At 43.1% G+C, this 23,471-nt stretch overlaps 2 long non-coding RNA genes across 3 annotated transcripts in view; one reads left to right on the top strand and one right to left on the bottom strand.

Annotated features, from left to right (window-relative positions):
- LOC125323637 overlaps positions 1 to 23,471 on the bottom strand; it is a 122,560-nt gene that overhangs the window by 45,737 nt on the left and 53,352 nt on the right. For both annotated transcript variants that reach the window (XR_007202588.1, XR_007202587.1), the window contains exon 2: positions 2,392 to 3,050. This is a non-coding gene — a long non-coding RNA (uncharacterized LOC125323637). The remainder of the gene's footprint in view (positions 1 to 2,391; positions 3,051 to 23,471) is intronic.
- On the top strand, positions 558 to 18,939 carry LOC125323639. The gene is made up of 4 exons (XR_007202589.1): positions 558 to 698; positions 3,721 to 3,858; positions 17,289 to 17,426; positions 18,808 to 18,939. It is a non-coding gene; the product is annotated as an uncharacterized LOC125323639 (long non-coding RNA).

Below are 23,471 nucleotides of genomic sequence, written 5' to 3'. Positions count from 1 at the left end.
ACCCCTGGCTAAAGAAACCCTGCAAAAAGGAAGGATTAACATTTTCAATAAAGGGGACCAGATATTGCAGTGCTAATCACCAGTGCTCTCCACTGACAGAAGAATAGAAAATAATGTTCTTAACAGTGTGAAAAAGAACAGGAGGTACACAGGCAAAGAATCAGAGGTTGCTGCTGGTAAATGACAACTTGGTTAGAAAAAGGCACCACAAATAGGGGAAGTCTCTGCAAGAAATAGTAACTATGCAAATTGTCCCAGCAAATTGTCTCCTCTGTGTCGGGCTGAGCTGCAGTTCTGCTGTGCATGTCGAGGAAAGGGCTTTAGCACTAAACATCGAGGCCATGTTTTGCATCACGACTTTCTAGTCACCATTTTTTGAAAAATAGACCCCTAAATGTCCTATACATTGTATAATCTTGCAAAAAGCATACAGATTTACTGAGTAGCTCTGTAGAGTAATGCCTTGTGTTTTTGTGCTGCCTGTCATTACAGTAGCAGCCTGCCTGTTACATTAAGGTGCCTGTGGAAAGACAGGGAATTATGTTGTGTGATTTAGTGTAAAGAGACTACAACAACTGAGTCTGCTTGAAGACTTTACAACTGAGTCTGCTTGAAGTTGCTATTCAGCATCGGCCTCTAGAAGCCAAGCAGGACGGGGCTATGCCCATCCCTACAGAACAGCTTGCCAGGTATTATAGGTAAGGAAATACTGGGCAGGGATCTCTGCTAGGAAGGAGGGCTGAGGGAGGTGAGGAGGGTGGCTGAAGGCTTTAGGCTTCTTCCTGCTGCCACCCTTGTTAGCACTGCATTTCTCTGTGATAGCCAATGGCACCCAGACACTTTGGATATCCGGAGCTATGGGTGCATGCGCACTTTGTGCTGCTTGGGTGCTGTAGAGCTGATGTGGCTCTATGTATGCATTAAGTTTGGTATCACACAGCGTGTGATCTAACCTGTGTCTCCTTCCAAAAGCCTCCTCAGAGAAATGTAGTTCTTATGCATCCCATTATGAGAAAGCTTGGGTTCAGATAAAATGCATAATTTCTGGCTGCCATAGAATTGGAGCTATAGGTTATTTTTAACCTCTTTAATGAGATGATAAAATACTGGGGATTTTGGGGATAAAATACTGGGGTTTTGCTCGTTCCCTGTGTTCATGCAACACTCCAGTACAACCGAGACCTGTGAGAGCTTCCATTATATGATATGATTGAATATAACCAAGAATCCTCTTGCTCCCTACCCTAAAATGCCTGCAGAGCCAATTAACATTCACGTCGTACACAGGTAGCATTTTGTCCGTTTCTGAATGACAGTTCTTTGGAGAACAATGCAGATACACACAGTATTAGATTCCACCACATTTACAGACTCAAGGAGAAAATTGTCCTCTCTTGAGACTTCCAGGGCATTTAAGCAGGCAGAATTTAATTACTGACAGTGTATAAGGATGTTCTCTGAGCTTCTTGGAACAAGAACGAAGAAGCGGTAGCAGGACCAGGAGCACAGGCAACCCACAGGTTTACTCAGAGGGCTCCTTCCCAAGTTTGCTGAATCATGAACAACTCTGACGCAGGGAATTCTCTCCCTGGTGCTTGTTTCAGTCTGTGCTGCGTTAGGGTACAGAGCTCTGGTTTACAATGTGTTTTTATTTGGCTGGGGGTGAAAGGTTCTCAGTTTTAAGTATCTTTTTCCCCCCATTAACCCATACAGTGCCACGGAGTCCACTCTATTACCAAAATTTTATTCCTGGATCCAGCGTCAGGTTTCTCTGAAGTTTCCTCAGGGGCCCTTCAGTTCATGAGAACACTGTTACCAAGAGATTAAATGAATTAAAAATTGATGACTGTTCTGTACTGAATGTCTTGCAGTCAAGGATATTTAAACAGATAGGAGGGAGGGTGGAGGGAAGATTGTTTGCCAGAGTATTTTTTCCCGTTTTTAAATAATAGCTTTATGGGGACAGGGAGGAAGATAGGGAAGGGTGGAGCAGGCGGAGTATCTGCTGGTTCTGGGTAAGGAAATTCCTCTTATAAATGCAATACTGAGAAAAAATAGAGTGCTCTAAGAGAGGCACTTTGCCTAAACAACACAGAAAGCACCCGGAGAGAGATCAGAGAATTTTGCAAATTAATGTCGTTTGAACCCAAATCCTGTCCTGGCAGGGCTGGGCACTTTCATAAAGGATGCTCCCCATGTGAGTTCCTTACAGCTTCTGGGGATGGAGTGGAACACAGCCCAGTGCCATGATGGTGGCCCACTGTGGCTGCTTCATAGAAGGGCAGAGTGCAAGGCAGAATGAGCAGAAGAGCCATTTGTCCCAATCTACCCAGATTTAGAGTTAGCCAAGATTCAGTGCTGCTGTAGTCCCTGTTGGCCATGGGCTCTTACCTGGGCTGTCTGATGGTTTTTTTATACCATCCGGTGTGATGTTTCCTGAGATGGGAGCGTGCTTGTGTTTGGCAGATGTTTGTGCCTCTGTTTTCCCCAGTGCTGCTGCTGGAGGTGCATGGAGAAGTGATTGGCCCTGCGTCCTGGCCATTCAAAGAGAGTTTCAGGTCCAGGTCTGCTTTAAGTTTATGAGGCTGTTATGGTTCACATGATATCATGTTCACAGTTCAGCTCTTCAAACCAAGACCAAAGTTCCAAAAAGTTCTGGTGACTACGGTTCATTTGTCTTCTGATTCCCAGCTGGAGACAATTTTAAAAGAGGTGTCCTGTACAGTGCCTGCTCTGAACTCGTTGGGCACCTTTAAAGGTATCATGATCTGAGTACTCCAAAGCACTTCTCTTTTCTAAGAATGATGCTTGAACTCCATCTGCACCCCTAACTTCACCTCAGAAGCTCAGAAGATGCTGTAATGCACAGAAGGTAAAATGTTCATAGATGAAGACAATTTAATCCTGATGGATCAGAACTGCTAGCGAAGAGCTGTAAAACTGATTTATGTGCACCATCTTTCTGCCTTTATTCCACATAGAACACCAGTAACTTTTGGCATCATTCCAGTCTGGATTGGTGATTGAGTGGCCTTCTTCCCTGTCCTTACCTGCATAAAAATAACAGCCCTGAGTCAGTGTCAGTAGTAACAGAGAACCAGTCAAGCAGAAGAGGGTATTTTGTGTGCTGTGAATTTCCATGCTTTAAGGTACATCAGCTATGAATATGAGATTGGATTTCAAGTTCAGAAATACAGATACATGGAAAAAACTCCATAGTCCACTGGGTAAAATCCACAAATCCACTGAGCAAACTGCTACAGGCTCTCCATGTGTGCCTGGAGAGGGAGAGAGAGAACAGGAAAAAGTGAAGGAGAGCACTGAAGAGCACCTTGTTTACCATGTTTGGAATATAAGTCCAAACAAATGACAAAACCTGTGACATCCAGTCTTGACTCAGAGATGAATGAATGCCTCAATAGATCCTTAGAGTAAAACAGCATTAGATCCTTCCTTGTATGATTCAATATATTGGCTAACTCATTAAAATGAATGGTCTCAGTGACCACCCAAGTTGTAGTTTTCTTGTTTCTTTAGAAACTAATAATTTTTCCTCAGAATTTAAAAACCATTTCATTCTGAAAAGTAGTTATTACACATTCATGTGAGCTAATATTATTGTGGACCATCTTAGTTGTATTAAAACCACAGTCATTCAGATTTCGAAATGTAATTGACCCACTTAAAGAACAACAGTTGTGAATTTATTTTTCATCCTAGTTTTGCCCCATGAAATCAGCCTGTTTTCTTTAGAGAAGAATGAAGAAGGAAATCCTCAAATACATGGATATAATTGTCTTCATTAAAAGCTGGCTGAAAAGACTTTATCCTGTGGGATCTACTCTCTGTCTCTCTGAGGTAAGTTCCCATGTATTTTTAATGGGAAACCTATTACCAATCAAACCTGTATTCTTGCACTGATACATGAAAGTGGATGTTCTGTACTGTTTCATCGTGCTGGGTCTCCTGGGAAGAACAGCTCATTATGGCGTCAACTGTCCCTGCCCTTTGCAGAAAGCCCCACCAAGGTCATATCAAGAGGTGATGGATAAAGGCAAGCTTTAACCCTTGACCTTGACTTTCCTGGTGCTGAGTGTTAATAAATCTACATTTAGGGGTAGATGTTTTCTCCCAGCTGCTTTTTGTTTGGGAAAGGGGGTGACATGCTGTCGCACAACAGGTTGCATTTCCTAGGGCAGTGCTTGTGTGTCCCTAGCACAGGGCCCCACACCCACCCACCCATGGAAGGATGGCTGTGAACAGGGCTTAGGTGTGTGATGGGGTTTAAACCACATTATAGTCTGAGATGTCTGGATATATGGGCTCTCTTATTTTCACCAGGAAAACAACAAGGTTTCTGTTCTTTCTGCTGGAGCCTAGGTGAGGCTGAAATGTTTGCCTCTGTCATTGTCTTCAGCATGTTGTTTGACGTGACCTTCAAGTGGCTAAAACCTTTTAAAAGGGTCCCCTCCTTATCTTATCCATGGGAAACCAGCACTGATGAATACCTGGAAGAAACAATTCCTTTGAAAGGTTTCAAAACTACAGGGATATCAGGAGCAGTCTTCTGCTCTCTTTTTCAGCAGCCTCTTGCCAGGTGACCAGAATGCTTTTCCCAAAGTTGTTCAGTGCCATAGCTTTACGTGTCCAGGAAGGAGCAACTCCAGCAAAGGCGAGGCCTCTCTCCTCTTGTCTGCCTTTCTTCCTCTGTTACTCTGCTTAATTTTCTCCAAATGCTCAGTCTTCCTTTTTTTTTTTTTTCCCCCCCATTCCCGTCCCATTTCCCTCAGCTCTCTTCAGTGAACAGCAGCAGGCTTACTCCATCCTCTGCATCATTTTTCCTAGGAGCTGTAATGCTGCTGGCTCTTATGTTTCCCAGTGGGGAAAAGGGCCATTTGGGACACACCTCAACACAGATTAGAGAATGAGGAAATTAATGTCCTGGGCTGATGCAGTGTGCTTCCAAACACTTGGTTTCTTTTCTGATGAGAAGTATTGCCCTAAAACTTCCAGTGCATGAAAGCTGCCTGTGCTAAGTGAGGTGGAAAAATTAGCTCCTGCATAGAGCTACTCTCAATGGCTCAGGGCATTTAAGTGCTGTTCATCTTCCAGGGAAGTTAAATTGCTCTGTTCCTTGTGTCCAATTAGCTCTATAATCAACTTAGCAGGACGTGGAGCAGGAGTGTGCTGAGATGGGGTATAGTCATTTTGTCAGAGGATATATTCAGATTGATCCCAAATCGGGGCAAGGACCCATGAGGGGATCTTGGAACAAAGGGCAGAGATTACACTGAGCTACTTGGAGCCTTTACAGAACTGGAGGAGGGGGAGGAGGGAGTGCTTTCTGCACACTGGAAAAGAAACACCAGGAATGTCAGAATTACCAAGCCCAGAAGTTAATGGCACAAATGTTTGGGTTTTATTAATTCGATGTAAACATTCAAGATTGCTGTAAAAAATAAGCAGCCAGCAATAGCAATGAGAGGTGAGCTTTAGAAGTACCAGGGTTAGCAGATAATTGCAATTGGCTCTAGTATTGTTCCCTCTTGGCCTTTCTATGCAGCAAAGCTTTGTCCCGTGACTCTGCAATTTGTTTAAACTCCTCTATTGCCAGAAATTAATTTAGCTGTATCTTTTTGGGTTTCTGATTCTACACAGGATAAATAGCTGGAATGGAACCTTTACCCCTTCTAAACCTCACAGTTTGTGCAAACAAGTTAGAGGAACAATTCACAGCCCTGCTGTTAATCAGCCAGCACTTTGGAAAAGTGAGATCTTTCAGCACAGCTCCTTTGAAGTGGGCACCAGTCCAACATTTACTTGCATGACTGGCCAAGGTGACAACTGATGTCAGAGCAGTTCAATGTGACACAACCCTTTTGCATCCAGGGCAGGCTCTCTGAGACATCACTACTCTGTCTTTGCATAAATATTTCTGACAAATATCCATTTGCTCCTTGGATGAGTTCTATCAAGCCCTGGCATATAGTGCAGAGATCAAAACAAAGGCCACATGAGTATGTCAGCAATCCATAAACCAGAGAAGCAAGAAAGGCCAAGAAGGAAGTATAAAGACCTTCCTCCAATGAGGCAACTGAAACTGCACTATGTTTTTCTCAGCATTCAGAGTAATCTGTAGAGCAAGGAGGCAGAAAACAAGATGGAGTGGGAATAAGCAGAACAAAAATTGCCTTCTGGTGGCAGATGATATAAAAGCACAGCATTAAGTGTACACCCAAAGTGTGTGCTGCCATTCAATGGGACCTTGATAGGCTGGAGAGTTGAGCGGGGAGCAACCCAGTGAGGTCCAACAAGGGCAAGTGTAGGATCCTGCATGTGGGGAGGAATAACCCCAAGTACCAGTACAGGCTGCGGACTGACCTGCCGGAGAGCAGCTCTGTGGAGAAGGACATGGAAGTCTTGGGGGATGACAAGTTGACCATGAGCTGGCAGTGTGTCCTTGCAGCCAGAAGGGCCAGTGGGATCCTGGGGTGCATCAGGAAGAGTGTGGCCAGCAGGCTGAGGAAGGTGATCCTGCCCCTCTACTCAGCCCTAGTGAGGTCACATATGGAGTGCTGTGTCCAGTTCTGGGCTTCTCAGCACAAGAGAGACAAGGAGCTACTGGAGAGAGTCCAGCAGGGACCACAAAGGTGATTTGGGGTCTGAAGCATCTCTCTCATGAGGAGAGCCTGAGGGAGCTGAGCCTGTTTAGTCTGGAGAAGAGAAGACTGAGAGGGGCCCTCATCAATACGTACAAACATCTCAAAGGCGGGTGTCAAAATTCTTTTCAGAGGTGCCCAATGACAGGACAAGGAGCAGTGGCTATAAACTAAAACACAAGAAGTTCCACCTCAACATGAGGAAGAACTTTTTTACATTGAGAGTGGCAAAGCCCTGGAACAGGCTGCCCAGGAAGGTTGTAGATCTCCCTCCCTGAAGATATTCCAAACCTACCTGGATGTGTTCCAGTGTAGCCTGCTCAAGGTGACCCTGCCTTGGCAGGGATGTTGGATTGGATGATCTCCAGAGGTTCCTTCCAACCCTAACGATTCTGTGATTCTGTGATCAAGTCTTGAGGTGTGGTTGACCCACTCGGGCACTTGTGATGGTTGTGTAGTGTTGTCAGTAAAGGCTCATCCAACTCAAGTATGAAGTCTTATGCTTTTGACCAAGCAGTAGTCTCGTATCTTGCATTCTCCTTCTTCCTGATCTCTTCCCTTGAGCTCTGGTTGATTTTCAAGGAAGAGGTATTTTCTTCATGCCCTTCCACATCTGTCTCATGTTTCCCCTTCTCCTCACTTATGACTGTGTTGTTTGTGCTCAAATTTTGGTGCAATGGGTCCTATGGCTGTGCTGGCCTCCTACTGTGTCATATGTCAAACTTTGGGGTCAGGGCATCATCCCCAGTCTCTCTTCTGCTGTCACAGAAAACAAAAACCTTGGGCCTCTACAACTGCATATGAAAGCAGTATCATTTTAGGAGCAGGCAGTGGTTCAGAGTTTCACATCCAAAGCATGAAACTTGATGGATTTGTCTACATTCAGGGACTTCCTGTCATCCCCAGTTTCATCCTGTTTGATACAGATCTCCTGCTGGGTGACAAGTGGTGTGAGCTTACTGCAGCAACAGAAGGTGAGGGGAATAGTTATTTTTAATGCCCTAGGGGCACCCTTTGTCCAGATTACTCCTTTGTCCTCACTCCATATCACTGTCCTTTAAGGTTCAAAAGTTGCCATGTGTCCTCAGCATGGCTACAGGAGGGGAAAGATAAATGAGTTTGTTTCTCTCCCCCAGCTGTACTGAAGCCAAACAAACTTTGCACCTTGTTGCAGACAGAATTTAGTATTTTCCTCCTGGTAGCCTGCCAAGCAGAAATCTTTACAGAAAAAGGCATGGTGATAGAAAAAGGCCAGAGCAGGAGCCTGTGTCTGTCTCCCAGGTCAGGGAAAGGTCAATGCACATTAAATGAGTATTGCTGGTGCTTCTGTTACAACAAGGCCTAAGCAGTTCAAAGCCAGGCTGCATCATCTGTGGCTGAAAATAATTTGCAGTGCTGCTTCCTGAGCAGCAGATTGGCTTCCCATTACACGGGCTAATGAGAAAGTGTCACAAGTGGTCTCAGTAATAATCTGCAGCAGACACCCTCCCGCCCCTTCTCAGCACACTTGCAGAGATTTTGATAAGAGAAAGAAAAAGAAAGAGAGAAAGAAAGAGAGAAAGAAAGAGAGAAAGAGAGAGAATAAAGAGAGAGAGAAAGAAAGAAAGAAAGAAAGAAAGAAAGAAAGAAAGAAAGAAAGAAAGAAAGAAAGAAAGAAAGAAAGAAAGAAAGAAAGAAAGAAAGAAAGAAAGAAAGAAAGAAAGATGTTTTCACCGTGTGTTCTTTTATATGCTGAGCCTGAATCTGCAATTCAAAGCAATGGGATCAAGAGGACTGGAAGCAAGAGGTGCAGAAGGGTGCGTGTGATTACATTACCACCCGACTGCTATTCCACTAAAGCTCTCAGCAAAGTGGAGCTGTTGGCTCCTAAGGGCAGTGTATTGCACATCCATGGCATCATCTGATTATACAGTGGCATTTTAGGATTTCCCAGGTAAAGGTATCTGGTTTTGAGACTCGTCTTTTTGCAACACGTCCACTCCACCTCTCCCTGGATATTCTTGCACCTAGCTGCCAGCAATAGAGCAAATGTCCTCTGATGCCTGCAGTGTCATGCCGGTTTGGAGCAGAATCTGGGTCAGGGCAGAAATGAAAAGATGCTGACCACAAATCAGTGCTCACCACTGAGCCAGCCTCCTGGTTAAGATACAGTGAAGGGAGGCACCTGACCTTCTGATTGCAACAGCATGGGGATTAATACTGGGCTGGTGTGTCAACAACAGTACTAAGCTGTTACATTACAAGCTCTTGTTGGCCATGCAATATATCTCCTTTTGAATTTGGATAGCTGAGGAAGCAGCCCAGTGCCCTCTGCCCCTTAATCCACTTTTGTTTCCAGTGCAGATCCAGGGAGGAACAGCAGCAGCCTTTGTAATATACTGCCATGATGCTGACAGGTCAAACAGCACCATGATCATAAACCACTTCTTTCCAGGGTAAGGCCAAGGTGTGCAAAGATCGATTTTCCTGCTTTGTATGCTTCCAGGAGCCTTCACTAATTGCACTCTGTTACTCATGGGCCATTGCATTAACCCTGGCTTTCTAAAGGGCCCCACCAGAATCACTGCAGACATAAAACCAGCAGACTATACCTTATTATGTATTGTACATCATGTTGCAGAGGTTATGAGAGTAAGAAGGTCCTCCCTGCTGCATTCTGGGTCAAGCCAAAACCTTGGTGGAGAAGGTGAAGGGAGGATGATTTCTTTTTCCCTAAGAAAAGGTGGGCATGGTAAAGCTTTCCCAAATTAAGGGTGGGGTGGGCAGTGGGCAAAAGGGGCAACAAGCAAGGAACAGACTGAGAAGCATGCGAGAGAAGAAGGAGGCCTGTCATGGAGGCAGGCTTACTGCCAAGCCTTAGTGGGGTATTTTTGGCTCAGGAAGGCACTGAAAGTTGAACAAGGACTGGAGGAATGTGCCTACCTTTCCAGGACCCAGTGGATAGAAGGAAGGTTGTTTACCAGCCTTTCTAGTTCATTTTTTTCAGTCACTCTACCTAAATTTTCCCCATTGAAATAATTTACCTAAGTTATTAGTTATATGTTTTATAAAGACCTGATTCTATGAGAATCTGGGATAGTCTTGTGTCTTCTGTGTGATGGATCCAGCTGGAAGAGAGAGGAGATCAGAAGGTCTGCCTCAGGTCTCTAGTCTGTTTTGGACACATACAACCTGGAAAGTGTGGTGTGTTCAGTAGGGGAGGTGTTTGCTATTATCAGCATCACTTGAATAAAGAGAATACCCGCAGGGATGATGCCCTACATATGCTCACAGGGCTTCAGGGCTGCTTGTAAACTTAGGTCCCCAGTCCCTTGAATATCTTTCTGGACCACCACTGCAGTGCCATCTAAATGTCTCACCTGGGGACCTTTTCTGTGGTGTCACAGCTTAATAACTCACTGGTTCCTGGGCAGGTCTCACCCTGGTGAGGAGCCAGAAGCTTCCAGCCGAGACTGAAGGAAGCTCTGGACCCGCACACCAATTTTTCCGCAACCATAAAACAAGTCACACATTCTGAGCCCAGATAGCTAAACTAGAGCATTCTTTATGTTTAATCCTCACCAGAAGCCACAGAAAATCCAATACAACCTATGATAAATTACAGACTTCAGATGGAAGACCAAAAAGGTGCATTCTTATCACTGTGCACCTGCCTTTTTCAGCACATGCCTGATTTGGACTCAAAACTCAGTATTTCTTCCAAAAAGTAGCTTTTAACCTAAGATATGGCATAGCTCTGTTCTCCAGAGCAAGTGATTACTATTATAAACTTGAAGGGTTACTAAAAAAGTAAGCCGGAAGAATTTCTGTGAGAATTTTCTTGGCCATTGGTAAAAAGTTTGCTTTAATTGGCTGTGAGTGCTGTTTCAGAAGCAGGCCAGTCTAACAGCATAAGGCTAGCTACCATCACGTCTCCTTTTTGCAACAGATACTTGTACTGCAGCATTGTGAGAATTTAAAAAGCGGGGGGGGGGAAAGGGGCAGAGAAGAAACAAGACAAAGAGAGAACAGAATGAAGTGAGTGACATTAGCGACCCATCTGGTCACCTGAGTTCAGAGTGGTTCGGGATTTTGAAGACATTAATACATAGGAGTTCTATACATTAATACATATTGTACATTTAATTCTCTAATACTAGAGAGGGTTGTTTTGCCCTTTCTGTTAGATTGTAAGAAGACATAACCAGACTGTGAGTGCTGGGTCTGACTCTTCATGGGATTTTGTAAGGCTGGGTTAACCAGGAGACCCATGAAATCGGGACCTAGCATTTGGGAGGCAGCCCCTCAACTAATCTGTGCTACTATGTCGCTTAACCTCAAATCTAGAAGAGACATTGAAACCCATAATAAAGCTGCAGGACTGGCAGTCAGGACATGTTACAGACAGGAACATCACTGGGGTCTAAGCTGTCAAAATACTAACCATGAATAATAAGAAGGGATGGTTGAAGGGAGGAAAGGTAGTAACTTTCAGGGAATAACAACACTTACAGGTTAATCCTTCTCTGCAGGTTAATCCCTCTCTGCGGGTTAATCCATCTCTATGGTCTCCTTGTCATTTAAAGTTCTCCTGCTCTTTCCACAGCATAAGAATGGGGAGCCGTAACTGCTAAGAAATAGAAAATATTTCAGCCTCTGGGATTCTGCCTGATCTGTGTCATTGCCATTAAATGTAAACTGTCCTTAAACAGGCATCTTCAATAGAAAACTACTGAGTGGGAGAGAGGGAGCTGAGACCTCCGTGGCTTGCCTTCTGGTGCTTTCTCTCTTTCAACAGTGCAGATGTTACTTTCCAGTCGGGTTTAAGAGAGAATCCCTACTGTTGAGAAGATTAAGGGATTAAACAGAAAGGGCTCCATTGCAAGAATTTCTCTTCCAGCTGGTGCTCAGTTGGGGTAGAAAGTTTTCTGAGATAGGGAGATACAGATATGTTGTGCATACAGATATATTTGGCTCCTCTGATTAATTCAATGTTAATACAGTGTCACATTTTCCCTTTGGAGAAAATTAGAGTAAGATAGTGCCACATGCTGTCAGTCTTTAGAGGAAATCTGTAGGGACAATTGAAGTCCTGAAATTATTTTTTTCAGGCTTTTAGTTTAGACTCATGGCCCTCCTCCCTTCCCCATGTAATTTTAACATTTTTTCTTTTCGTTTTATCACAAGTGTCAAAATTACAGATCTATGACTGGATAGAGTAGGTGAACTGTGAATTTTTCTCTCTTTTGCTGGGTTAAGCCCTACCTTTCAAGTTATTTTATACATAAAGACATTCAGCTGCCTCTGATCTTCATGAGCTTTCTCTTGGTTTCTTTAGAAATCAGAAGTGTAGGGCTCAAGCAATCCAAAGCCCATTGAAGTGAATGGTCTGTAAAGATTAGAATGCCTCTTTCTTACCATGTCTTTTTTGGGGGCAGAGAGTGTGGCACAGAAGGCTGGGTGTATTGGGGAGGAAGAACTGTACCCAGCCTTTCCTCTTCGTCAGCTGTTACCGGATTGCTAATGCACTTTAAAGGTGGTTTGAACTTAAAAAACTCACCTAAAATACAGAAACACATCTCGTTTTGTATTACACTGAACAGGCACCCAGTGCAGTTAAGAAAGGTGTAAGAACAAACCACCAACTGGATTGACAAATCCCTGCTATGTGGGAAAACGTGCAGCTCATTGCTGGCTTTTTGGTGCAGCATTTTCTTCCCATATTCCTTGCTCTACATTATTTCTACCATGTTCCTTCTTCAGATTCACCTTTTTCCCTTCCTTCCACTTTCTTTCTAGAGGGTCTGATCAAGGAAGCCTGTTAAGGGCATTGCCAGGTTCCAGATCCAGTTTAAACATGATTATTACTGTGGACACACCAATAACCTAATCAGTCTTCTTCCTCCATCAGACTCACATTCCCCCTATGGTTGTTTTACCTCCTAAATCTGATTTACTGGGGTAGGAAACTTCAGAATTGCAAAGTTTGTCTGCAAATGAAACAGAATGAATTCCCATCCTTTCTAAGTGCCTTGAAGGGGAATTATAAAGGCTGGTCCAGTCTCTTCTAAATGACTTATATGATTACAGGGGCAGTAGTCAGGACAAAGAGAAAAGATATCACATATTGTCTGTACAAGTCACTCGTATTTTATAGTCATTTATCCTTTACTTCATAATTGAAAAAGGAATCACCAGCACAGAAATTTCTTTCTATTTTCCTGGTAACCACAACAAAGACCTTACAGATTCAAGGTACATGGGTTCATATAACTTGAACTGGGCATGATTTAAACCAAGAAAAGGAGGGACATTCTCAGTTCTCCACTGGGCCTTTTTTAGCTGAGGTTTTACCTTTGATTTTGTTTGTTTGATTGATAGTTTTGGGGGTTTTAAATGAAAATCAGCAGAGTTACAGCGCCATTAATACTTGCATGTTTGTTGATACCATCCATGCTGTTGTGGACAGCAGCAGTGTGAGTTCTTCAGGGACCCGTGGATTCGTATTTCCCCAGCCCCACCCATTACAGCTGTCAAGCAGTAAACGAACTGGTTCCTCATGTTAGTTTAGCATTGGCTTGTGACCTATATTTTCCAGGATGCTTTATCTGCCTCCTTACCAGCACTCTGAGTCCTTCTCAGGGAAGCCCAGCCCTGCTCCTGTGGCTCCCTGTGCGCAGCCCTGGGGCCGCTGCAGCCCCCAGCCAGCTGGAGGGTCCCAGCTGGTGTGCTGCCACCACAGCCCTGCTGGGCTGGTGCTCTGCTCCGCCTGCCCCAGAGCACAGCGCTTGTCGCTCAGGGGGGACTGACACCAGCTATTAGTTGTGATGGACGCACACTTGACTAGTTCTGATAGTGGTATTTTCTTTCAGGCTGTGACATTATTTGAACAGATCACCTTTGTTTAGCACTCACTGTGCTCTCATTTGTCAAACAGTTGTCTTGAAACAATGTGACTGTACAAAGTTCCCAAATATGTCTATGTCTGAAGCAAGTTCTCTGTTTTTCAGTCCTTCAGGTGCCACTAGCAGAAGCCCAAACACTTTTGTGAAAATACAGCTTGGAAATAATTAATTCCCTGCTTGAGCACTCAAGAGGATTTTCCTTATTGTGCCTAACTGCTGGGAGCATGTTCAGCTGCAGCTCAGTCAGAGCTCTGACTGTTCCCTACCTTTTATGACAGCTATTTTTGTTAAATGAAGTTTCTGGAGGGAACATAGTAATACGGGTTAGAGGATTAACCGGGCAGACCCCTGTGTAGGGTATGTTCTTGGTTTCTGGAAAGTTGTCCACATTTTCCTCATTTGGCAACCCTAATGGGTAAGCAAGCAAGCTTCAGAGCCATGTTGCAGCAACTGCCAGGGCAAGCAAGCTGGAACCATGTAGAAGTGCAGTCTTGCACACATAGAATCATAGAATCATCAAGGCAGGAAGAGATCTTTGGGATCGTCTGGTCCAACCGTCCACCCAGCACTGCCACTGTAACCCCTAAACCACATTTCCCAGTGCCAGATCCAGATGGCTCTCGAACACCTCCAGGGATGGCAACTCCACCACCACCCTGGGCAACCTATTCCAATTCCTGACCACCCTAAGAGTGAAAAATATTTTTCTAATGTCTAATCTGAACCTCTCCTTCTCAGTTTAAGGCCATTCCCACTAGTCCTGTCACTGCAGACATGGCAGAAGAGACCAGCTCCAAAAACCTCCTTTCAGGGAGTTGCAGAGAGCAGTGAGGTCCCCCTGAGCCTCTTCTACTTGAAATTAAACAACCCCAACTCACTCAGCTGTTCCTCAAAAGACATATTTTCTAGACCTCTTATGAGCCTTGCTGCCCTTTGCTGGACAGGTCCAGATGTAGAGCTCAGTACCCATCAGTGCACGTCTGTGCAGTGCTGAAATGCAGCTCTGCCAATAGTAAGATGGAAGACGGAAGCAGTCAGAGAATTGCCTGCCAGTGAGTACAATATGTATATTGTGGTGCCACAGTTCAGGAAGGAAACAGCTAACAACCCTTTCAGTAGCACAAAAACAAGATAACATTTTGTTACAGTACATCGTGTATATCAGCAATCACAAACTCAAAGGAGTATCGAGGATATGCAGAATGGAAACCAGCTAAAGGTATCACAATACATTTTCATTCTCAGGCAGGCAATTATCTTCTCACTTTTTAAAGAAATAATGCTTTTGAATGCATCAGCAAGCTGAAAATGAAACATGTTTTCAATATCAGAGGGGACAAATTCCTGGTCAAATTGGAAATGTTTGTGTAATTTTTAAAATCTTAAGCTACTCCCACCCCTCTCCCCAAATACCCTTGATTCATTTCAAGTCCAGTAGGAATTTTTTTTTTCCTGTTGACTGCTAGAGGGCTGCTAGGGGCTACCTACAACAACTCAAAGCAGGACTGTCACCAGCAATAAATTAGATAATCTGTGGCTTTGTTTAGGTGAGTTTAGAGATGATTTGTGGCTTTGCTGTTAACTGCCAGATGTCTTCGTACTGTGCTGGGGATGGATTCCCACAGAGGTGGGCTCACTTCTTAGAAATAGGGAAAACAGCACATTCTGGTGGGTTGTACTCTGCCTGCTCAGTATGGCTCAGTACAATGTTAACAGTAAGTGTGCACACATCAGCAGAGATGATGAACTGTCCAATAAGAGATCTCACCAGATTTTAAAGCTACTGGGCACTAAGAATGTTTGTATTCGTGGTTCCACACCACACCTGAGTGCTGTACTCTACAGAATTATCAAAGAACCTGATTAGTGTAATGAATTTTGATTCTGTCCAGAAGCTGTAACAAATCAGTTTGATGAGCCAGTATCACCTGAGGAGTATGCAGGCCCATAGTAATTCCTGGCAAAATTAGAGGAAGAAAACTGTCATTGCAGAAAAATAAACTCGCATGCTGAAATGTACACTGCACAGAGAAACTGAGCTTTGTTATTTTACTCAGCAGGATCATGTGGTGATAAAGTGGGATTGCTCTGGCATTTCAGAATTTCTGTTCTGTGTCGTAACACGGTCCTCAAAATGTCAGAGCCTTGAGGAAGTGATGGACTGGTTTCTTAGCAGGAGCAAATCCCCAGAGCTACCCTGGGTGCACTGATTTGCACCATGTGGAGATTCTGTCAAAATTTTAGACCACAAAGAAAACAATTAGGGGAACTAAGCTTATTAAATTTTAATAAAACCTTTGCTTTTGTAAAACTTACGTATTTCCTTATCTTTACTTATAAAAGGGTGCATTTGTGTAGAGAAAGGTTGGACTTTGCTAACCCCCTTTGCACAAAGCAGCACAAGCCCCTACATGGCTGTGTGTGATTATTACATTAACACATCTCTATGGTTACACCACAGAAACCTTTAAGTGTGAATGCATTTTTTCTTTTAAGTACCAAGATGTTCCTGATGGAAAAAAAATGACCTCTTCTTGGCTCCTGAGATAGAGTCAGGGATGTGATTAATGCTGACTGTATTCCACTGTTTTTCCCTGAAGACTAGCTATTAATATTTTCCAGTGATGTATGTCCTTTCACTTAACCACAAATGGGTGGTCAGCAAGGTATCTCAGCCCATATTTTGTCTTAAAAAATCACTTTCACTGTACCATCACACATATGGCCTTTGACTTAATACCCACAGCCTGATCCCTTCCAAGAATGCGTGAATGGACACCTCATCCCATCTTACTTTTTTCCCCGGTTATCTGCTGTTTAAAGCAGATCCAACAGCCTGTGAAATGGTGGGTATTTTGAGATTTGGTATATTACTGGGTTAACTCATAGTGGCAAGTTGCTGAAAAGCTTTACTCATCGGTTACTACGTGCTCTTTGATGTATGGCCTTGCGAAGCCGGTTTGGTTTGGCTTTATTTTTGGTTCTATCAGTTGTACCATTGGGTTGGCCCAACAAAATAGCTGACATTTTCAGAAGGACCCACCTCTTATTTTCTTTTAAGCAAGCATATTAATAGAGAAGAAAGGTATCCAAGATCCAAAGCCATGCTTTATTATACAGATGTGCACAAATAAATAAAACAACACCCCGAAATGAACCACAACAAGAAAGAGCAGCTGAACAAACCAAGATGCTGATGGGTGAGACAAATTAAAATAAAAGGCTTGAAAGAAAAAATGGTTAATAGGTTTCCTCACTTTTCACTTTTTTTCTGTCCAGCAACTTTCTTTTTTTTTTCTCAAAGTCTATGAATTCCTTATTGCCCTCTCTAGATTCTTAGGAAAGTTTGCTATCTTCTACAAGTGCAAATCTTTGCTTCCTGCTACAGGCAGTCCTTGTTGTCCACCCAGATACTTCTTCTGCCCTGTGGTGCTGTCCACTCTGTGCTCATGGTCTCTGCCGTACTGCATTGCTGCCAAGAAGGAACAAAGTTTCCTTCCTGTTGCTTCTCCAGGGGTTTCACCTCACCTGACATTCAGGACAAGCCTCTCTCGGCTGCTGCTCACTATCACAGCCTCCTTAGCAGAATATCCTGTCCTCATCCCAGGCACCATCTTGCTTAATGCTGTAGGAACATGCTATGGGAAGAAACTTTTGGCATTGGGCACTAAGCATGGGTTTATTACAATTTACTTTTGTTGTCTTCCCAATATCATTCATTATAAAAACCTTGATTTCTCTTTAGATTTGATTGCAAGCTGCACAGGAGTGGGGAAATCAGCAGCTGACCAATACCCTGCACAGACAGGATCTTTGCCAGACATCCTGGGGATGTTCTCAGAAGAGATCAGGGCAGTAAAGTGAGAGTGGAGGCAGCCATGAGGTAGGATTTGTGTGCAAAGGGTTCTAAAGGAGTGAGACCCGGAGTGTTGGCACAAGCAGCCTTGTGGCTTCACAAGTTAATGTCTGCCAGGGCATTTTCTGTCTCAGCTTTCTCTCTTTATATTTAAGCTTTTATATGACTCCATATCTGGAATACAAGTTCTCCAGATGCAGTGTCCCATCATTTTGTCTTGTTACTGACCTTCTGTCTCCTTTCTGCTCATCAATTCCTCATTCTGTGTCCTGGTGCCCAGAAATGGAAGTGTCCTGTTAGAGTCAATTTTAAAATGTATATTTGTCGTGGTTTAGCACAGCTTGGGTTTTAGTTAAGGAGAACTAAGTAAGTAATGGGTTTTTCAAACTAAACCACTACAATATTCTTTTAAAATTATAATTTACAGTAATCTGAATGCATTTTTTGAGCCCTGCAATGATTGGACCCTCTTAGCACTAACAGATTAGCATCAAGAGCACACTTATATATGAATTAGTATCTAGTCCTCTAATAATATCCCAAACACCCCAGTTCAGTTCTTTAAAAACATTGGTAAGCCTAAGTGTGCTGTTTTCCTTCATGCAAACAAGTGATAGAATGTAGAAACCAGTGAGCATGCCCCTGGGGTCTGGGAGTCTGGGCTTCATCAGCTCTTCAAGCAAATCTCACAGAGAAATCCACAAAGTATCAGAGTCACAGAGTCATGTATATATGCTTTTCCCCTTCAAGAGACTTCTTCTGCTCTGAAAAGCTGGGGCACAACTGTTGTACATGCAACTTCTAAAACTGCCTCTTCACCTCTTGGTGAGCAACTATTTTGACAGAAATGTCAGTATTTCTGCCTCTGAAAAATTTTGATGAAAGGAAGGGTGATAGTGTCCTCCTTTCTAAAGAGCTAACAGCAAGTGGCGTTCCTCACTCAGAAAATTTTCTTGAAAATGCCTGTCTCCCAAAGACATATAACGAAACTCCTGTTCCAGGAGGCAATTGATATCTTCATGTGGAGGGCTTAATAAATTGAAGCACAGTGGTCAGCTTCCCAGAAAAATGTCACAGAAGGGCAAGTGTCAGAGAGAAACTATAGTAACATGGGAGGCAGGTACAGAGAAGTGGCAAAGTCCAGACAAATCAATTCCTGCTGCAGTTTACCATCCTAAAATTGCATGAAAATGAAGGTGAGCTGAAAACCTAAAATGCTTTTGCAATAAATAAATGAGTAAGGTTTTGGAGGACCTATATATTATTTAATGGATGTGGTCTGAGCAGGTGAAGCCCAAAATTTCATTTAGTTGTGGGTTATTTCTTTGTGTTGCAAGACTTGGGACTTATGAAAACCATCTAATTAATTTATTGGGATTTTTTTTTGCCTATGATTGTTTTCTTGCAGTGTCTGCAGCCTTCCAGTGTCTGCACAGAAGTGCACAGGAGCCAGGAAAGTTAAGGCAGTTGTAAGCAAGTTCTCCTAGCCACTATGATGATACCAACGATCATATAAATCAGCCAGCTCACTCATTGATGCGAAATGGTAAAAAATAAATAAGACTTGTTTTTAACTTAGTTCACTTCAGATGGTCATAATCGAATGCGTATAAATATTAGAGATAAGGATGTTTTTCCTAAATATTGCCCAGACTATGATATTGATTTCAAAGGATGGCTCCTTACTAAAATCAGTAATTCTGCCTAACAAAATCACAGACAGCCTCACGGAGCAACAATAATATTTGGATTTATATGTTCAAAGAACCCTAGATTTAGGGTTTCCACCCATCTTAGTATATTTTAGAGGTATTTACAAACCGCAGCTAAAATTGAGGTGGTTAGATTTAGGCCCATTAAGACCACTGTTGAATTTTTAACTGGTTTGTTAAGAGTTTTTTGGGGTTTTTTATCTGCAAAGACCCAGCAAAGCTGATTTAATCGCTAACGGCAAAAGCAAGGCAGAGTGGTACGCTCCTTCTGTTGCTTTCAGAATCGATAATGTCATCTGCTGCATCAGAAGAAACGTAAATCCTTAAATTTAGATGTCTGGAGCACAGTTTAGCTGTTCCTGTCTTACTCTGGTATTTGAAATACTTTGCAATGTGAACACTCAGGACTGATGTCTGCTTCCTAATGTACCCAGTGCTAGATGTACCCAGTGCTCTCTCTGTTAACAATCCTTTAGTAGGTTTTTTAGCACTTGGTGCCCTCCGAGCAGGCAAGGCTGTGTGGAAGACCACAGAAAGTAGATTTGGCCAAGATTTTTATAGAAGATGCAAATATTTTAGGGTTGTTGAGTAACATTTTATGTCGCAATGAAAAAGACAAGCTATGTTTACCCTTTAGAAATAACAGATGGTTATTGTAGGGTGTGGGGAGAACAAACACAGAGGAATGGGTTGTTTCCAATGGCGATTTTAGCATACATGGAAATTAGAAATATGTGGGGATGAAGGTGAAAAAGTAAGTTCTAAAGAGGCAACATGGTCACACACAACGTATTATTCTGCACACGAATTCTCAGTTTGGAGCCATGTTCATTCATGTTTTCTTTTGAACACCCAACCTGGACTTCCAAACAGATGCATGAACATATGGCAGTCTTGTGTCTTTAATGTCTTTAGATGCTAAATTGCATTCCAAGAAGCTTAAACTACCTGAAGTCCCATCTTCAGAATAAACTTTCCTGGGAAAGGAGTTGTAGCGGGCTATTCTGCGGTGATAGTGGGAAATGACTGACTTGTGGGCAAAAGAGGAAGGATGAGACACAAGAAAGTGTCTTAAGGTATCATTCATTAGAGGAAACATGGGAAATTTTTGAATTCTTCTTCAGAGGCTTAGACCTACCATGTAAACATTAGGAAAATTCCATTAATACACTCAAGTTCTCTATTACTAGCTTGATTCTTACCTCATGAAGCTGTCAAGGTTTCCAGATCCCAAGCCACTATCTCCACCAGAAGCAGAGCTTCCTTGTTCCACTTTCTCATAACAGAGCAGATGCCAGGCTGGGTCTCTGCTGAGGCAAGAAAGCTTGCAGGGAGTCCAAACCTGGTGCAGGCACAACCCTAATGGCTACAGGGTGTGCTGCAGGATACAGGAAATAGGGCCCATTTCTTCTGCTCACTCAAGCGCTAATTCTCTTCAATGAGGAATTAAAAGAATAAGATCTATGTGAACAGGGGAATACAAGTTGAAATGGGGTTGACCCACTTTCTTTCTTTTCTTATGCAGCACCTCCTAAATCATGCCAGGGAAGATGGATTATACTTTCAGTCATGAGATAAACCTGTAAACTAGTTCTTGTCTGCAGCACTTGTGTATTATAGATCTTGTGTCTCCTGAAAGATGAATAATTACAGTCCCTGGGGAGACACTCTTTCAAAAATGCAGTCATCATGGATTCTGCAGTGTGGGATAGCTGTATGGACAACGATGATAAAATGAATGGCCTTCTTGTCCCCAAAAGGCATGAAAGTGAAATGGGAAGAAAAAACAGCTCTCATTAGATTAATGAGAAAGGCTTCCAATTTCTGGACAAGTTTCTCTTTCCTTTGCTTTGATAAAATAAATACCATTTGATAAGGACAACCAAGTACCATCAAATCAAACTGTGGCATTAACCAACTGCATATTGAAAGATATTATTAAGTCTGATTTAAAGCAGACTTCTCCCAAAACAATGTCCTATGGAAAGAATGGATCCTTCCAAATAAATTGAGTGAATTTTATTTGCCTCTTTTCCTGTTTGGCAATCTGTCTTCATTGACAACTTGGTGAATCAGATAACAAAACCTAATGAGTTGTGCATCATAAATCTGTAATGTATCTCATGGAAGAATTCTTCCACGTGCATGTGACAATTACCCTATATTTAGAATTTTGGGCATACCCATTATCTAAGTGCTACACAAAGAAGAGTTTATAAGAATTCTCTTTGAGCATATGCTCTGAATATAACATTCAGAGGTGCTACGTAGGGTCTCTTTTCAGAAACCTTTTTGAAGTGTGTATTGTAAAGAAAGTAGTGCAGAAGACACAGCCATGTTTATGAAGCAAATGAGCTTTTCAAGTTGAGGCATCTTTTGGGGTAGATGCAGAGTTCATTGCTACCACACAAGCAAAAATCACTAAGTGATACTTCTCTGTCTGCCTCTGTTTGGTGCCACTGAACCAGGTAGTTTCATTACTGGTGCAGCTGTACTCCAACTTTGCTGCTCTTCGTGGTACTAACAGGCATACTGGTGTCAGAGACTGAAAACAGTTCATGCCTCTAACACTGATATAAAGTTTTGCTCATTATAAAGAAGCTACAACTGAAGAAGCCTCCCTGAAGAGTGGGACTTTGGACTGAAAGTCAAACTATTGATTAGATAAAGGGAAACACATTGGTCAGTCACCTCAGGCTGAGGGAAAGGTTTGCATCCACAAAAGGCCAAAGCCACCTGCTGCAACTATCCCTGGCTGAGTTTGGGGTGGGGGGAGAGCACAGCTCACAGAAGCCAGGTTTACACAGACTCCCCCCAACCGAGGGGGGAGGAGGAGATTTTGGGTGCATGGTGTAACCTCTGGTGAGAGGCAATAAACACCCATCCTCCATTACACAGACTGGCCCAGCTGTGGAACCCCCAATCCCACAGGCCACATCCACGGGACTTTCACATGAGAGGCTTGGCCCCACAGGGCTGCACGTGGTGCAACAGACCCAGAGTCTGCTGTGAGAGACTGACCCCCACCCCAGGGGGACATGGCCGGACGTGCCTGCCTAGCCTGAGCATGTACACCCGTGGGACTCTGTGCCTTCTGGGGGACCTTCACCACCAAGAAGACCAGCTGGAGAGGATCAACAGGACATCTTGGGGTCCACGGAGTGGTGATCTTTTCCTTATTCTGTCCCTGTCATTCTTTCTGTCCCCCCCACCTATTTTCTACTTCTTTCTTTCTTTCTCTCTCTCTTTCTCTCTCTCATATTTACCATCAAATAAAACCCTTACTATTGTCACTGGCATATGGTCTCGTTTGCACCTTAATTCAGGCAGAGGCATTTCTAAGAACCTTAAAACTGAATCATAACAAATGGTCACAGAGACCCAGCTACCCTCCCACCAAGAGATACCATGCTCTCAAAAGGAAACAGAATACAGTCAGGCTTAAATTGCCTTTGCCTACCAACAATATTTGCCATCATGCTCCATTTTACAAAGAATCAGACATTGCTTCATCAATGCATTGGCCTAGGATTGATCTGGGTAGCACAAAGGAGACAAGATTTAATAACTATGCAAGTCAAAATGACCTTTCCAGAAAGGTGACAACAGCTGCAAGTGCATAGAGACACAGAGCTTGAAATCTTTGCACATATGCAAGGAAAGCTCACCATTTTGCCCCTGGCGTTTGGGCTCAAAGTGGGAAAAGGACCAGAGATGTCTTCAACTACCTCATTAAGTGAAAGCACAGCTACTCTCCCAGGGGTTGGGTAGGGTGTTTGTCACTCTCCAGCTTAAATGATATATTTCAAAGCCACTGTTGTTAGCTTCCAACAATGCCTCAACCTTGAAAAGAGTTTCTGTGCAGAAAAACTTGAAACAGTAAAGCATCTTCTAGCTCTAGGAAGACAAAAGATGATCAGCATTTACAAAGATTAGAGCACAGACACAATAGGGTGCTGTTCAGGACATGCATTTATATTTTTATTACTGCTTGTATTGTTGCTACCACCAGTACTTTTGTTGTTATCATCATGAAGGCAAACACAAAAGGCCTGTAAATATGCTCCTGGATATACAATACCTTATCTCTCCAGAATGACAATGATTGTACAGAAATGGAAGGGAAAACAGCACTGTGAAGTCCCAGCATTTAAGCTCCATCAGTCCTTAGGCAGTGACTGAGACCAATCCAAAAAACCAGGATGCACTGATTAGACATGAGAACATAAAAAGCACATACCTGCTAAAGCTTCAAACATAGAAACCAAATAAGGTCTTGTCCAATTTTTATCATGTTACGCGATACAAAATTGCCAGAACAAGCACTAATAGAGTATATTTGAACTGATCATTGCACCCT

The sequence above is a fragment of the Corvus hawaiiensis genome, chromosome 3 (genome assembly GCF_020740725.1).
Source record: "Corvus hawaiiensis isolate bCorHaw1 chromosome 3, bCorHaw1.pri.cur, whole genome shotgun sequence".
NCBI classification, from domain to species: Eukaryota; Metazoa; Chordata; class Aves; order Passeriformes; family Corvidae; genus Corvus; species Corvus hawaiiensis.
Note: the sequence above shows the minus strand (reverse complement) of the source record. Positions and strands in the feature narration are given on the sequence as shown.